Genomic DNA, 14930 nt, shown 5'->3' with positions numbered 1-14930 from the left:
ATAATTTAGGGAAGGTGGTCCGGGTTCAGCTCATTGATTCCCGAACGCCTCAAAATCCATTTTTAATAAGAAAAAATTTGCATTGCCCTCGAGAAAGGCCTTAGTTCAAGAAGGTCTGAGTGTAACCCTGGATCGTATCCTGGCAGGGTTATGCAACCTTTGCTCACGCTGCTGCCCTCAGGTCAAGCAGCCTCTCTGGAAGAACCATTTATTGCACTCCCTGCAATGTGCACCTTTGATGTAGACGTCCCTTTTGTAGTGCCTCCCCTTCAGGGATCTCCAGGACCCAGATAAATATTAGTCATTAAACTCCAACACAGTCTGGTGAAGTGGGCTGTGGTTCCTCTCTGCCGCATGAAGAGGGGTGAACAAGGGTGCCGAGCTGGCAAGTGCTTTGGACAAGATTGTTGGTGGAGCAGAAGCGGTGGGATGCAGGACTGATGGAAACACGGCATCCTGCCTTCAGATCCCTGCCCCTCACTGAAGGAGCTGCAGTTTTGAGACTGCCCTGTCTTTAAGACACCACCAGAGCTCGTGTGGCTTTTGCCAAGCCTCCCAATTCCCTGCCATTTAACCCTAGGTGAACCAAAATCTCCTCTACGCCACATCCTCAGTCTTCCCCCCGATTTCAGGATGATATCAGCTGGTATTGTTTTCAGAGCGGCCTTTGGCAAAGCAGGAAAATACAGTAAGTTCGTTATGTCAGAGGAAGACAAAGAGAAAAGTCAGCTCTTCTCTAGGACCAAATCCATCAGTGGGTGACCACGCACGGAGTGACCGGCAGCTCTGGCCCCCTGGCACGGTCATTTATCCTCCGGTCTCATCCCTTTGCAAATATTGCATGTCGAGCTTTAAAAAATGCAAGCAAGTAGATGGCTATATTTAGTGCAACGATAGGTGCGGAAGCACTTCTTTTTTTAGCTTCTCTTAGTATAAATATAGAGACACGAATGAATCAAACACCCTTGAGCTAAGCACCTGCTCCACAATAAGCATCCCCTGGTTCAGCCTCCCCTAACCCCTCTCGTTAGCAGACTGGCCCAGATGTGAGGAAGGGAGGTGCTACCAGCTTGGGGAGGTCCTCAGACTTTCTGGGACACTTCCATCCTGGCAAACTGGGCAAACTGGGCAGCCCCAGAGCGTGGGACTGAGCACCATCCCACAGTCCTCCGTGGTATACCTGTTTTTTGTTTTTTTTTTTGTTTTGTTTTGTTTTTCTGACTGCTACCAGCTGTCTGATAAAAGGTGTTACTTGTCCCTGTGGGTCTCACTTTGATTTTACACTAGCCCACCAGCAGCACAGACCTACGAATGGCCTGTTATAAATACACCATAAAAATAAACATCAGCTTTTTTTTATTATTTTTTATTTATTTTATTTTGTTTTTAACACCACTGTCCATTTATATTGCTGTTCTCTATTTTTTATGTTTGCTATCTGCTGGCTCATCCGCGCACAAGCATGCTCATGTGCAGGCAGAAATCAATTAGCGCAAATCAATTAGCACACCCTCTTTCCTGTGTCAATGTGATTGCTCCTCAGGCAGACGCATTTCACAGGCGGGTGACACCTCCGCAGCTTGCTTTAGATGCTGAGGGTAGATGCTTCACACATTGACCTCAAACCTACAAGAGCAAAAAAAAACCAAAAACACAAACCAAACCAAAAACCTCTGCTCTGCAAAAAAACTCACACTTCGCAGTAATAAATGCAGGTCCCCTGTGTGCAGGGGATGGGTCTCCCTGTGGGAAGGAGGCTTGGTCTGGCTGGCCTGGGTCAGGAGATGCAGACGAGGCATAAAGCTGTAGGCAGCAGTAGCTGCAACAGAGAGGGAGAGACATTTTGGGGTCTCGGAGGTATGGGGCTGCCCTGGGATATGGTCTCTGATGAGGGGACAGAGGCCACTGCCTGGTGGCAATGCAGCCCCAAGCACGCACGTGGCAGAGTGCACGTTGACCTTGGCTGCAATCGAGCGTTTTTGTGGTTCACTGGAAGCTAGCCGGGCATCAGCACTCGCTGTAGCACGGACATCACCAAAAAGAAGCAGCATGGAGACATAAGTAGGCTGTGAGGTGCCAGCTGAGGCTTGGTGTGAGTGGCAAAATACAAGAAGTGCCTGCGGGACAGCACGAGAGGCTCACGAACTGATGGCAGTGGGGTGAGCCCTGCCAGCATCCCTCCTCGCGGAGTAAGCTCATTAAAGAAACACTTTTTTCCCTGTGATTTTTCAACCTTGAAGGATGCCTAATCACCACTATTTGATGAAGCTGCTTATTAATTATTGCTTCCGGAAAGACATTTCCTCCTGTCTTCCTGAAAGACACTCCGCTGCCCCACAGTACACGGTGCAGCTCTAAATTACGCAGAAATTTAGAGCAAAAATACCACATTTTCCAAGGCGTTAAATGGCTGGCGTGGACTCGCATACTTAGTGCAGTATGCTCTGTTCCCCTCTCCGCTGCAATCAATACCGCTCTGATTTCTTTATCATGGCTGATGGGGGATGGAGATGAGCAATCCTGTTCATACCTCAGCTTTGGCATTTTGATTCCCAAACAGCCCATTCACTAGTAGCATAAAAATAATGTAAAAACAAATACATCAAATAAATGTAGCTTGAAGACATCTCTATTACAACCCTGCTCTGTATTCTATAAGCAAAATATGTACTGTGCATACAAACACCGGGGGAATGAAGGGATGCAGGTATTAACACTGACATATCAAGCGGTTCCTTCATAAGACCGTATTATCCATGCAATCACCTAGAAGTATTCGCATTGCATGGGCTGTGTTTTCCAAACAGCACCTCCAGCCGCACCGCTCTCGCTGCTCTCAGCTGATGTTTAGGTGAAGAATGAGGCCAAATGGGCAACTTTCAACTCAGTGGTGGGAACAGATCGGGGCTGATGGCAAATCATTAGCTGAATTCAGCCTCGTTCTCTACCCACCAGGTTGGGTGACTAGTTTTCATGTCCTGGTATTGCTTCTTTTGACCTGTTTTAGCACGGGGAGGCCTTGCAAACTCTTTGCAGGATTGCTGTTTGGAGCAGCTGTGTCTGATTTGCCATTCATGGGGTGAGATTGCGGGCTGAAGTAACGTGGCGTTTTTGCATCCTTCACCAGATGAAAAATGCGGATCAAGAAGAAAGGTTTAAATAAGCCACCCATTCTGCAAACAGCCTCCTCCTGTAGATGTGCTGACTGAATAAAACAGCGCTGGCAGTTCAGAAAGTTTGAAAAACACTGTAATCGATTAATGGATTTTTTTTTCAGGATCGACCCACTCCTAAATCCTGGCCACGAGTTCAGATGGGGAGGTTTATGACACTAATAAAATAAAACATTGGTGTAAATTGTCCCAGCACCAGCCCAGCAAGTCGCTTCCACATACCAGACTGACTCTGGGCTTTCGCTGCGTGCTTCAGACTCCAGCACAAGTAATTCACTTCGCTTCTTTAAATTCTCTTTGCAGTTCCAATGAGCCACCTGCTACTTTTCCTTTGTCTTCTCCTAAGTAATTGGGGTGACACTTGCTCTCAAACAGTCTTTTTCTGTGATGCTTAGGGCAGAGCCACGCTTTGCAGACACCGTGCCAGTGCTGGAGCCCTGTTTGGTCCCAGCTCCCTCAGAGCCAACAGCCCAAGAGTAAGCTGAGTGGCAGAGCCTTTCCCAATCGCCAGCTGCCTGGGCATTACCCAAAACGCGGTGATTCCCTCCATTGCATTTTTTTTTTTTTTTGGCTTTTGAGCAAGAACCCTCCTGGATTTTATCTTCAGAGCACTGCTACGAGCTTTGCATTCAAAACAGAACCCGTAACGTGCTGTAAACCGGAGCAAATAAAGTGCAGCTTAGAAATTCCTTGCCACAAAAATAAGCCTGTGAGTAAACATAGTAGGCTGCCGTGTAATGGGCTCATTTACAACCTGACCTCCTATTTTTGTGGCTTCTCTAAATATCACAGTTCCTACAAGAGAATGAGAGAGCCGAGCCCACCTCCCTTTCACGCTTAAGACAAAACACTTAGATTAATGTGAATCGGGTAATTATTCCTCTGTATGAAAGGATCTGCAGATAAACTCCAGCCCTTTATCGGAAATGGTTCCGCAGGCATCAGTCATCGCTCCTTCCACACGAGGTGCCACCTTCTCCTAATTAATAATTTCTCAATTATTAACAAGCCCGAAGCCAGGTGAATGGGTATAGTTATGTCACGAGGGGCGCTTATATTAGAAAAACCCTGAGCTAGCCAGGGCCGCCTGACAGGAGGTTGGAAGGGCTTCCTGTTTGCCAGGTGAGGATTTGCAGCATCCTGTGTAAACAGGAGGGCTGAGCCACGCGGAGCTGATCAGATGGCAGCGCAAGGTCTGATCGAAAACTCCTTCACGTATCAGGAATTTTTTCCTCGCCTCTCACAGGCACGGAAAGAACCAAAGGGACAGGAGTCAGAGTTACATCAGTCAGTGCCCCCCCTCTTGTCCAAAAGCCCTCCTGTCCAAAATCAGCCCCCTGGGTGCCTGAGCAAAGAGGTGGAGTTGCCACGCTCCCACTGATCCCACCGAAACGTAGGCACCTCTGTTGAAAACCGATGCCTAAATCACCTAGCAGATCCCGTCCGTGGTATTTACAGAAAACAGATGCCTGCTTGCATTTATGGGATTGCAAGAGTCGGGGAAAATATTTGAGTTGCTGGGCAGGCAGACACTGCGTGGGACCCAGGCTGACAGATGCCTGTACCGTGATAACAGTGTTTTGTTAGCAATCTTAGCATCTCCACCTCCACTTGGTGAAGCACGGGGCCACTTCCAGTCCCTGGCAGCAGTACCTTAAAAATTACATGTGGGAAAACAGACAGCCTTCTGAAGGAAAAAAATAGGGGAATCCCACACCCCTAGCTTTCTCTGGAAGAGCTGGAAAGCAGATATCTTTGGCACCTTTGGTAGCACTACACACCGAGGAGCTACGTGTTGAGCACAAGGCAGACCTGGGCAGGCTCCGTACCTGCTATTTGGGAGCTAAAAAGTCACGCAATCGCTCCCTCAAACAAAGATTTGCAGTTGGACTGCGTTCATGTCAGTTGAAGGCGGATCATGGCCTCCCGAAGGACTCCGGAGATAAGATAACAGGCAGACACACAAAAAATGTGGCCTGCCCTGAATTCCTCCGGAGAGTCACTAAGGTGCCGCAAAGCCAGCTCTGGGTTGAACGTGCTGGTTTGCCTTATCCTTCAGCAAATTTTGGTTTTCTCCCTGCAGTCCTCAATACCTGGAAAAAGGAGAGCTGCTTGGGACAACCTTGTCCCTGGAGCAGAGGGGCAAGCAGCATCCCTGGACTGATACCCACACCCCTGTCATCTGCACCACATCCTGACCTGCACCACACCACAACGCAGATAATGAGAGGCCAGAACAAGGGTGCTGGGCCACCCCAAAAGCAGCCGGGGTGGTTGAGGAGGAAAGGAGCGAGAGGAGCAAGGCAAGCAGAAGATGGTCCATCTCACTGTCACCTTCCCAGCTTCCAGTGGACGTGAAAGGTACCCGTCAGACTGTCTGAGCTGCAGCGCCTTGCAGCACCAGCCAGTTCCTCTTCCCAAACCTGGCCAAGTCCTGCTGGCACCTGTTTATTCTTTGGGGAGGCCTCCACGTTATCTCGTGGCAGTGAGTCCCACACATTGTACGGAAAAGCTTTTCTTCAGTTCATTTCAAATTGGCAGCCTAGTAATTTCAAAGATCCCATTCTGTCCTACCTAATTGGGAGGATGTGTTCCCAATGGCTAGGCCACAGGACGGGATCTCTGAATTATTTCTATTTTCATCTCTGTCATTCTTCTGAAAGAGTAGGCATTACTATTCATTGGAGAGAGCTTCACCTTCAGCCAGCTCAATTAAAATTACCCCAAGAAAATAGTGATTCGGAATTTGGTCTTAAATTACATAGTTGAAGCTAATGTTCCCTGTATACCTGCAGAGAAGAGGCAGAAGCTAAACTAAGCAAAAAAAAAGGTAAAAATTTTATTTTATATTTCCAATGCCTGGATCAATTTGTGGAGTGGAAACTGCTGGCAGTATGTTACAAAACAGCTTTTCATACAACAGACCCTATTACGCGCAGACTCCCTGCAGACAGGGAGAGATTAGGCGAGATCCCACACGAAAGGGAGAAACATGTAATTTCTAAAAACAGCAATTTACATACTGGCCTAAGAACCATCCATCTATCAAGCTGTCGTAATTGTGCAGTTTGCTCCTTCTACCGAGGTGCCTTCATGTAACTCGTAGCTCAACGAGACCAAGGAGAGCTGAATCACCTGCATTAGCGGGTGAGTAACCAAACACCTGAGCGAGGGAGGACGAGGTGTTCACAGGTAGAAAAGGTGGTGCCCAAAATGGAAAGACATCAGTGTCCGTGTTGATTTAAGTCTTGGGCACATCCTGGTACTATGCTCACAGCCCAGAGATGATGGGAAACATCATCACGAAGATGCCCATGCCACGGTGCCTCACTACGCCTGGCTTAGGGGGAGGCTGGAGAGCTGCACTTTCTGCCACGCGGCCAACAATTTCCTGAGGTTGCTAATGACTTGCAGAAATCTGCACAACAGTAACAACCTCCGGGACACTCAGTTGCCTCCTCTGAGAACCCTAAATTGTTTTCAGAATGAAAAATTTAATTAGGCAAGTTTTTTTTTTTTTTCCTTCAGCAGAAGGCTTTGTGCCTCATGCTCTCACTGAGCAAGCCCCGTGTGACTGCCCGGTGCCTCCCAGGAGCTGGAGCCTCTTTGGAGCCGAGGCAAAGGAAAGGTGCCCATTTTTAGGCTGGATCCCGCTGCCGTGGGTCTGCTGGGAACAACATGGGGCTGCCGGGGATGCCACAGCACCTGGCTCACCCTGGCCGGGCCACATTCCCTGGGAAGGGCGAGCACAAACAAACCGGGCCAGCAGGCGCGGAGCTGGGGGCAGCCTCCATGGCAGGTGCCACCGGGATTCCTCAGGGCTTCCTCAGCTTCCACCGGCCTAAAAATGCCACGCTCGAGAGGTACGCTTCGGAATCCCCGAAGACTCTCCATTAAGTCGCTAATTGGCGCTAATTATTGTGATGATGATTTATGAGCGCCGGTAATGTGCTCGGCGCTAAGAGACTGCAGTGCGGTGCCGGTCCCCAGCCGGAGGCTGTGGTGGCCAAGGGAGACGCAAACATCACGAAAAGCATCTCCTGGAAAGGCAGCATCCCCTGGCACCACAGAGAGCACCTCGTGGTGGGTGAGACCAGACCAGGGAGAGGGGAAACGGGTGTTCGGGTCACCCAGCACCAGCAAGGGCTGTGCTTCTGCTCCAGCTGCTTGGAAAAGCTGTCTTCTCCACCACCTCGGGGGGGTTTCCCAGAAGAAGCAGAGGAGGGGAATGTCATGATTATCCGAGCAATATTAACAGCCTCTCCTCCACCCCCGAGCTCATCAGGGGAGACCCAAGTGCACAGGCTCTGCCTGACAAGTGTAAGATTTGCATGATGCATGGGTTGTGCATTTTTTTTTTTTTTTTGCATTTGCATTTTTTTCTGCCTGAAGACCTTTGCTTCGTTTTTCTCCCTGCAGAAAACAGTAATCTTTGCCATGGCTGGTTGCACTGCACTCTTCCCTTTCCCCCTTAGCCAAGATGTGGCTGTGGGCAGGCTCCCCAAGGTATTTTAAAGACAGTCTGGCTCTGCGCAGCACTCAGGATCTAAGGAGGGGAAGAAGGTGAAGAGAGATGCTTACTTTTTTTTCATGGCAGGGCAGAGTGAGCCACAGGAAATGTCCCCCTTTTTAGGATATGAGAGGCTCTTCCCCTTTTTCTTTTGGTGGCAGAGTAGCACGGGGAAGTGCAAAGGGAAAACAGCTGCATGTAGGTCAGGGCCTCAAATTTTGGCACTCCTCAGCCAACAAGCACTTGCAAACCTCCAGCTCCCTGTCTTTGGAGAGCCATTTCTTGTACAGCAAGTGTTGCCCCCCTCCTTCCCCGGTGAAAGAAATGGACTGAATCAGTAATGGCATCACCTACAGAGCCCTTTATTCAGTGCGCTATCAAAATCATTGTATGCAGCGTTCTTCGCACAATTTTATTTCACAGCCTAAACCTAATAAAGGAGAGGAGGCTTAGAAATCCGGCTGCAAACAGCATGTTGTGTGGTAAACGAACGCTCTCCGGTAGCATTCGCAAATCTGCAGCGGGGCCTCGTGCATCAGGCTGCACAGGAAAGGGGCCTGGCTACAGAGGGAAGAATAGATTTTTCCTCGTCTTTTTTTTTTTTTTTTTTTTCTTTCTCCTTTTGTATCATTCAATCTGAAAGGATAAAAAAAAAAAAAAAAGGCTAATAACATGCAGTGAAAGCTAAACAAGATACTCGAAATTCACTGCTAAGTCAGGCAAGGCGTTGCTCAATGCTCAGGAAGGGATGTGGTTAAAATCCGCGGCTCTGAGCCCCGGCAAGGGGTGTTTCCCCAAACCAGGCCCTCCCGGGGCAGCTTTGTGTCGGGGCTGTGCCTCACCTCCAGCTGGCTCACGAGAGGAGCGGCCAGGATTATTTTTAGCCTGAAAACATCCCTTTAAAGTCCGTAGCTGACATCGATCCGTGCCGGAGCAAGGTCTGCTAGGAAACGTGCTTTTGGAAACCGCAGCGGGGTGAAGGCAAACATGGCCTGCAGCTCAGGGCTCGCGCCGCCTGTCTGCTAGGGCGGCCCTCAGTGCTGCAAAGATGGATCGCAGCCCGTCAGAAGCCATCCAGGAGGAAAGCTGGGCCCTGCTGGACAACCCCGAGGCATTAGCACTGCAGGCTGGAGCGAGGGATGCTTCGCATTGCCTCGCAGTGACAGAAAGGGGCCCTGCCGAGAGCGCGCCGCTTGCCACCAGGAAGGGCATGCAGGGTGACACATCTGTGGTACAGGAACAGCCCTGCAGAAAAAAAAATTATGATGAACTCATACACTGTGAGCAACTCGGCTTCTACGTACCCACTTGGACATTGTACTTGAGGAAATTTAAATTACAACATTTCGCAAGCCACAGGGCTCCTCACCCAAAAGGCCCCATTCAGACACCAAGGGTTTCACCAGATCACCTCAATAACCTGAACAGAGGCTGTGCAGCACCTTTCTGAGGCACCTTCAGTGTTTCTAAAGAAAAAGCCCATTGGACACGTCGTGGGCACAACACCTGCACATAAAATGGGCTCTCTCCTGCCTGTGCCCACATGGCAGGGTGGCCCTACCTCTCCTTGGTGCAACATGAGGGGCAGGAGGGAGGCAGGAAACTCAGTCTTGACCCTTACAGGACAATTTGCTGCCTGAAACAGGGCGCTGAGACACAACAAGCTTTGTTTAGAAATGGGTGTATCCAGCCAGGGGTCCTCAGGGGCAATAATGCATCTGTTTGACTTCCTCCATGGATTAGCTGTGTGTAAATCACTTACCAGCTCCCCCTCCTCAGCTCTCCCCGTGTGCTGTGTTTGCTAAAAAAACGCAGCCCGCCTCTCCATCAGCCAGTGGCTTGGGACACATTGCCTGGAGTCTGACCTCAAAGCAGGGTGGGATTTGAATGCGAAACCCGCCCAGTTTGATCTGGCAAGGACTGCCGTGCTGCACAGCTTGTAGGTCTTTAGTAAAAAGACATGCCTTCAAACCCATCCTTTTCAGAGGACTGTCTCAGCTGTCAGCTGCCGTCTTCCCAGAGAAAGATCTAAAATTAGAGAAAAGCTGCCCTCCACTGCTGGAGAACACTGCTGCTGTGACATATGAAAGCAGCAAAAAGCTTCAAATAAAGGTCTTCTGCTCAGGCTCACGTAACAAGCAAGAAAGGCTTCGGGTCTCTCCTGTCCAGACCAGCGTTTGTGGGATCTGATTTAAATAGGCAGCTACAACAGCAGTGCTCATCTTTGTCTGCCTAAGCGTTTATACTTTGCCTGCCATCATAAGCACCATTATTTTGACGGAAACCCACAGATCCGAGGGTTTTTCTCTTGAACACCTTTCTCAGAAATCCTGCAGGATGCCAGGAGACCCTGCTCTTTTCAATAAATCGCTGAAGAAGAAAGAGATCCTCTGAGCAGAAGCAACGGCTTGAGACTCTTTCCACGGTGTCTGCTATGAGACACGGACACTGGTAGAAGGGCCACGCTGTGTCTGCAGCACCGCAGACCTGGTGAACCTCACCACGTGCTCTCCATTGCTGCTCCTGCCACCCTGGTCTGTGGGCCGTGCTCCCGTTATGTGGTGTTTTTCCCCACCGGAGGGATTAGTGGGGTTGGATCAAGTTATTAAAGGGTACAGCAACTGTGGGTAGCCAAAAGTGCATACACTTTTAGCATCAGCAACATTTTAGGCCTGAATCAAAAGGCACAAAACCACTGGAAGAAAAAAAATCCATTTACTGCCTTGAGTTTTTGCCTCCTGGACTGATCTATGGGAGCACTCCCACAGGAACCCAAACTACCAGCAAAGCATGGCCACTTGTGTGCTACATGGCTGGAAAAATAGGACACGCTGCTCCAAGTGAGAAACATATGTAGCTGCGAGCCTGTGGTGCTCGGTGCAGTGCTACTGCGGTGCGTGGCTGAGGAGGATTTGCTCCAGAGCCTTGTCTCACCTCTCTCCTCCTTCCCCTCTCCCGTGCTCATGGAGGTTTGTGTGTCACAAGAAAAAAATGGGTTCAAAATAGGTTTATTTATTTTAAGCCAAGCTACTCAGATCAAGCTCTTCGGAAGTCCATAGACTAAAATAACTGATCCCTAATCTCGGCTTAGCCCCTGACTTTGCTCTTGCCTTAGGGAGATGCGATCCGGTGATGCAGGGATGAGTTCGGGAGCAGCCCCGGACCCCGAGGCCGTGAGCCAGAAGGCTGATGGGACATCTCGGCTCTTCCAGGAGGTCAGTGGGGCAGAGATAAGGAGGGAAACCAGCAGCTGTGTGGAGGGCCAAGGCACGCCATGTGTTTGCAGGCACTGCTTCTGAGGGAGATGTGTTTCAGTGGAGGTGGAGGTGGCAGATACCTGCTTCGCCTTGCAGGTGGGCTTACAGGACAGGGGTCCTGCTGGGAGCCGTGGTGGCTGCTGGAAGTGCAGCCAGCTGCCAGTGACAGGATGTGCAGGAATGGCGCAAAGCTATGACAGCAAAGGTCCAGACTAGATGTAAAGATAAAATTCTTTACCGTGAGGGTGGTCAAATGCTCAAACAGGCTGCCTAGAAGGGTGGTTTATGCCCCAAGCTTTCCAGTGTTCAAGAGACGTTTGGATAATGCCCCCAGTAATTTGCTTTAACTTTTAGCTTTAACTTTTGGTCAGTGCTGAAATGCTCAGGCAGTTGGACTCGATGATCTTTGAAGTTCCCTTCCAGATGAACTCTCCTGTTCTGATCTTTCTATTCTATTCTATTCTATTCTATTCTATTCTATTCTATTCTATTCTATTCTATTCTATTCTATTCTATTCTATTCTATTCTATTCTATTCTATTCTATTCTATTCTATTCCTACCAGGATCGGCGTCAATGGGGTGCGCTTGTTGCAGCACGGTGCAGGAGCGGGGCCGTGGCAGGGTGGGAAGCTCCGGGCATTCACACAAAGGGAGAAGTGGACACAGTTAAAAGGATTTTCTGATATTTGTTTAGCTTGGCTGCTACACTTTGCTGAAGAAAAGGAAGGTTTTGCTAAAGTTGGAGCAAACAGTGGATCAGAACATCAAATAAAGGGTTAGCAAACCTGCCAGTAATGCTAGGTCAGTTATGCTGATGAGGTCAAAATTTAATTCCACAGTGAAATTGGAGATTTCATGTACAAGTGTTCACAGCAAGTCACATTATAATACCTACCCAGCCTCCGAGTGCTCTGAACAGTCTCTTTCATTGTCATTCAACCGACTGGTATTTGCAATACTAAAATCTACCTCAGAAACAGAGATAGAAGGAGAGCAGATTTTTCTCTATATAGGGCAGACAGAGAGGGAGAAGCTGGAAGCTGTTCCCCCAGCCCATGGTGGGACCTCTTGTAGGCTGAAAAGCTCTACAGTGCCCATCCAAGAATTGTCTCCAGCTTCCTCCCTTACCCCCATCCATTCCCTCAGCTCCTCCACTCAATTAAGAGCCATTGAAAGGTGTTAGTTCAGAGGGATCAAGAGGAGCAGAGGGTCAGGAAGATAAGGAGAATGCACCTATAGGATGCTGGCTCACAGAAGGATGCACAAACCTCCAAGTGCTCTGGTATCAAGCCTTAGCAAAACATTGGCCCAGGCAAAGAAAAAAAAATAAATAAAGCAATATAATGAAGTTATGTAGCTTCTGTTCCAATAACATGCTTCCATCTGAACAACTCAGCACCTGAGCATTGGGTGAAAACAGGGGTGTTCCTCTTCTCATTACTCCTGTGGTAAAATCAGTAACAGGAGTGACTCCTTGCAGGGGTGAGTAAGAGCCTCGCAGCCGGGGTTGTGTGCTCCTTGCTCAACATCACACTGCCCATCCGCAGCAAAGCCAGCAATGGATCTAGTGATGCACAACATCCGAGTTTGTGACCCATGAGTAGTAATTACCATAATTAAACAGTGGTCCCAGAATACTCCCTAGGTTACGAATGCTTCTTCACTCGAGTAAACTCCCATTTACCTAACTGAGTAAGGGCACAGCAATTGTGCCCCAGAAGACTTTGCATAGCATATTACATTTGTATCCTCAAATTGCACATCTAGTTAAAACCCTCTTATAAGTCATTTTCCTAACTGTTTGCAGCATAAACACACTACCAAGGTAAAATTAAACGAGCAATTAGCACGCGCCCTTTACAAGATAATCTAAAATTCCCCCAATATAACAGTAATGCTATGTAACTGAGCAAACAGGGTAGGTGTGAAATTAAACAGGATATAGATGCATTGTGCAAGGGAGATACAGCAGTGGAAATGAGTCACATCTTTGTCAACAGCATGGCTACCAGCTACTGCGTGCTGCGCACAGGGGAGGCAAGGCATCCAGGACAAGAGTGGCTGTAAAGAAATATTGCCGGGGCTGTGACAGCACCCATTCCTCCTTAACAGCAGGAAGTACCACAAGCAAAGCTCAGAAATGTCAATGAGGGAACCGTAACATTTGATGATTTATTTATTTATTTTTATCTCTTGCCTTGATTTGCTGCCCGCTCTCTTTGCAACTTCTGCACTTTCCTACACCTGTAGGAAAGCTGCGGGGATCACTTCCTACCCCTGCTGTGGCATACTGTGGTGTGTGGTGTGCTCTGGCACCGGCAGCTTGACAAAAAACATTGTGCAAACACTGCTGTCTCTGCAAAGCATTGACACCTACAGATGGGACCAGCCTCAGGACTGCTTTTGTCTTGCTGTCATGAAGGATATTGACTTCATTCAGTGCTGTGTTAGAGCTAGGATGCTGTTCTAAGTCTTGGCTGAATTCACCCCAGCGAGGGATGCCACATGTTTCTGGTGCCCTTATTGAAAGGACAGCACTGCTGAGAGCCAGGGACCATCAGACTAGGCTGCCTGACTCCTTCTGGACATCTCATGGACCACAGCTCCTGCCCTTGGTCAGGCACAGTGCCATGGCAAGCTGCTGAAGGGACATCCCATTCCCTCAGAGGGAGCTACTGCCTGCCCCCACCCCGATTTAAGCAATGGAGGAGCTGACTTTGCTCTGTGCTGTTTTGCACATTAATTGTTACCCAAATGCATTCAAATATTTGTAAGGTTGATTCAAAATGTTGCTAAATCAAACTGCTCAGATTTAACCACCAGAAATTAAATCAGATAATAAACAATCAGCGTTCCATTCCTACAAAAGAAGGATAATTTTGTAGGACGTTGGGTGTATATTGTCAATGCACCTGCATTTGGAATACCAGCGATAAAGTGAGAGTTGATAGCAAATTGGACTGGCAGACAGTTTTTGAACATAATTGCTCAAAAGAAACCACCCGGAATCAATTTAATCACAGTGCAACTGATTTTTAATTTCCAGTGGTACAAAAAAGTACCATTCGCATTAGGCTTTTACTTCCTTTGGTTTGTAATCATGGAACGCCTGTATTGTAGCCAACCTAATTAAATAAATGCTAAGTATTTCTCACTTTGTAATACAGAAAAAAAAAAAAAAAAAAAAAAAAGTAAAATAAAATCAAAAGTGCCTTCTAAACAGCAAAGTGAAGCAAAGCTCATGGCCTGGCAGACCACTGAACCCAAGTTTATATACACCCTGGACTTGTTCAGCAGCCGTGGGGCTATGTGACCATTATTAGCCACTTCTGCAGAAGTTTTCTGGGCATTTTGCTGTTGTCCTAGAAGACGTCGGGCACACAGAGCATAACAGTGAGAAAAGATGTGCTGCTTTAAAAGACACTTGCAAACTCTCACCCCAAACTGGGTGTGCCCTGCTGGTCCCTATCCTGTGGGAAAAGGTATGGTGCTGGCAAAGATCAGGGGCTGCTTTGTGCCTCCAAATGAAGCCTGCCCTTTCTGCCCTCCTGTTTTAGGACATGGGTAAAGCCACACAGGGCCTAGAAGAGGCACGAGGGCCCCTGCAGCTCCCCGGGGCGCTGGTGCCTGCAGGGGAAGCAGCTGCTGGTGGCTGCCCTTGCTTTGGGAGGAGGCAGCTCTAAGGGTGCATGGTGGCTGGAGAATGACTCCAAAAAACACATCGTGTGTGTAGGAAAAGCAAAACACACTGCCCCATGGCAACTCGGTCCTGAGAGGGAAGGGCTGACACAATTACACTAATTTCATCGGGGACAGGAAGGCATCCCCAACCTGCTTTTATTCTCTAAGTGATCCTTTTTAACCAATTTTGGTGTTTGTTCTGGATGTCATTCTCATAGCTGGAAGCTACTGAGGCGCAATGATCTTACAGCCCTGTATCCCCCTGAGACAGAGATCTGAGATGAGACAAAACTCGATGCTCGCCTTC

Source organism: Anas platyrhynchos, chromosome 1 (genome assembly GCF_047663525.1).
Source record: "Anas platyrhynchos isolate ZD024472 breed Pekin duck chromosome 1, IASCAAS_PekinDuck_T2T, whole genome shotgun sequence".
Lineage (NCBI taxonomy): Eukaryota > Metazoa > Chordata > Aves > Anseriformes > Anatidae > Anas > Anas platyrhynchos.
Note: the sequence above shows the minus strand (reverse complement) of the source record.